At 45.0% G+C, this 3,173-nt stretch overlaps 1 pseudogene; it reads right to left on the reverse strand.

Moving 5' to 3' along the window:
* Positions 1 to 1,876: 1,876 nt before the first annotated feature.
* LOC126485326 (5S ribosomal RNA) lies at positions 1,877 to 1,994 on the reverse strand (annotated as a pseudogene).
* Positions 1,995 to 3,173: the final 1,179 nt, after the last annotated feature.

Consider the following 3,173-nt stretch of genomic DNA (forward strand, 5'->3'; position numbering starts at 1 on the left):
AATACACAGCACAAGGGCTCAACGCCTTCTGAATATCCATTGTATTGCAAAGTGACATATTTGTAAATCTTTTTTATCTGTATATATTTCTACATTCAAATATACTGTTGGTGAAGGATGCTGCAAATACAGCAATAACGTTACGTACTATTTTTACTCTTTGATATTAGATGTAGAACAAATTAATATCTGAATTCTCTATTCATGAAAGGCATCTGCTTCTCACTTCTGAATCCACTAGGCAACCACACAGCGTACAATGGAAGACACAACAAATGGGAAGCCTTAATTCGAATATTCATGTATACACCCACTGTAGTTCGAACACAGTTTACAACTGATGCTTTGTGACGCATGGTACCCTTTCTTAACAGTGCAGTGGCTTAAATGGATAAAAGAGATAAAGCAGGAAGAAAAGATACAAAAGTAAAACCGTAAAATTGAAGCTTCCCTGCTTTTTGTTGTTTATGTATCCTGCGGAAGCATGATTTCCGAAACAGTACGTGATTTACTTTAAACGATACTGTCCTTCAAATTATCCCTCCGAATTGTGCGTGTAATCATTTTAGAGCCTGCTGTAATGAAGAAATTCTTTTCTTCGAAATTTCGACTGGCTCAGAACAATCTAGCCCTCGCCAAGGCGGGAAGATGACTGCCAGTATGTTCTCATTTGCTTCTGATGTGTCAAAAACTGTCAGCTACAGTCTAGGGTTTCTCACTGACAGCACAACATACTAATAACACGTAGCCTCACGCTCAAACAAACACCATCTTCATGATTTATCGTCAAATACTTCCGGGAACAAGAGTCAATGTTGGTTTTGCGCACGTAAACATCAGAGACTAGCCGACGAATAACAGAATCGTAAAATTTTTACGGTTGTAAACTACGTGGCGCGCCATGATAATTGCTTAACGTTGTGAGATATTTGTACGTCATTACTCACCTACTCACTAACAATGTACCTAAGTGGAAGTAGAGATGTCGTAGTAAGTACACAGGATGCGTTCAGTAAGAGTCACTGCGTGTAATGACAAGTCTTCTCTGAAAATCGGAGGTAATTATTTGAACGCGTTACACAAGATATCGAGTTAACTTGCGAAGCAGACCGTCGTCATAAAATAGTGAAATGGCAGGACACATTTTTCTTCGTGTGGAAGAGATTAATTTAGTTTTTAATTTAATAGTGAGGAGTATCACGGCCTTTGCTCGAGAAACGAAACAACACAGTAGAACTTTTGCAGTGGATAAAATTTAAGATAATAAATATTATTCCCCACTAATACTAAATGCCATCTTAGTGATAAACGGCATTAACCAGTGCTACAAAATTCATCTGTGGACGAGGTTATAGTCGAATGTTAGTGCTCCACCACTCAAGCCAAAGACTGCTGGTTAAAAACCAGATAACAGAACAATTTATATTATCAATTTTGAATCGAAAAGGCCAAAAGCGAACAAAGTTTACACCTCCCAAGCACCAGTCTGAGCACCAACGTACCGCGCTGATTCACAAATTTCACCGAAAGTGTTTCCAAAGTGGCATGTGACGTTAATTCTGACTTAAGCTTCGGAACAGGAATCGGCAGACCTTACTGTGAGAAATGTGCTATACGGTGTCAAGGTGTTCCCTGTCTTACTTCATTTCACAACATTTCCACCCTAAACTAAACTAAACTCTGTCCGAACAGCACTTGGAAGGCCCATTGGTACCGTCATCTTCTCAGCCCAGGGGCGTCACTGGATGCGGATACGGAGGGTCATGTGGTCAGCACACCGCTCTCCCGGCTGTGTCTCAGTTTACGAAACCGGAGCCGCTACTTCTCAATCAAATAGCTCCTCATTTTGCCTCACAAGGGCTGAGTGCACCCTTCTTGCCAACAGCGCTCGGTAGACCGGATGGTCACCCATACAAAAGCTAGCCCAGCCCGACAGCGCTTAACTTCGGTGATCTGACGGGAACCGGTGTTACCACTGCGGCAAGGCCGTTGGCTACACCCGCCCATAGCAACACAAATACGCTGTCCAGTCACATTAATGTGAGCACCTGTCGAAAGCCTGACCCTTTGAACCACGGACCGCTGGGAGACGTTTAGGAAGAGAGTAAGTGAGGTTGTGGAAGGTACAGACAGGGATGTGGAGCCATGCCGACACCAGTGCAGTGGCCAGCTACCCAGGTTTCTCGCTACATGACGCGTGGTGCGAACAGCCCTATCAAGGTGGTTCCACAGATTCTCGATTGGGATTAAATCCGGGGAGAGGAGTCTGCCAAACTCATCCCGGTGCTCTGAGAACCAAGTACTTACGCTGTGAGCTGTGTGACACGTTGCATTGTTCTCCTGGTAGATACCACCGTCCCAAGGAAAAACAAACTGCATATACACGTGAGAATAATCCGCAAGAACAGATGTATTTGTGTTGATCCATTGCGCCTTCCAGAATGACGAGATCACCCAAGGGATACCAAGACAACATTGCCCAGACCAAAATACTCACTCTTCCGGACTGGTACCCTCTGACGATTGTCGCAGGGGCTTTGCTTTCAAACGTTTCACGCCGTACACGTTCACGACCATGCGTCCGATGGAGCATCCGAGAAAGGCTACCTGTCATCACTCAGTAGACGTACAGATGCGGTACTGGTGTGCAACTTCCAGCCTTAGTCGCCGGTGAACAGCAGTCAGCATGGGTTTATGTATCAGGCGCCTTCTGCGGAGTCCCGTACACAATAACATTGGCAGGACGATCGTTGATGAGACACTGTTGGCATTCCCCTGGTTGATCTGGGCGGTCAGTTGCTCAACATTTGCACGCCTATTCGCCAGTACACATCGTCACAGCCGCCGTTCACCTCTGTTATCTGTGACCCCTGGTGCATCACAGCTGCATCGTCGTTGGTCTTTGAGAGCACCATTTTCCCATGCACGGCATACTTTGACCACGGCGGCGCGCGAACAGTTTGCAGAGTTTGCTTTTTCGGAAATTTCTCCTCCTTTTTCCCGAGAGCCAATAATCTTGCCCTTTTGGACGTCAGATAAATCGCTCCGTTTCCGCATTACGACAACGACTTCACTGTTTTCCGCATGTCCTCTTCCCCTCCTCCAATCACGCTTTATATATAGTACACTACAGTGCTGTCATCTATCGTCTGTGAGTAATTATTGAACTTTGA

Source organism: Schistocerca serialis, chromosome 6, assembly GCF_023864345.2.
Source record: "Schistocerca serialis cubense isolate TAMUIC-IGC-003099 chromosome 6, iqSchSeri2.2, whole genome shotgun sequence".
Lineage (NCBI taxonomy): Eukaryota > Metazoa > Arthropoda > Insecta > Orthoptera > Acrididae > Schistocerca > Schistocerca serialis.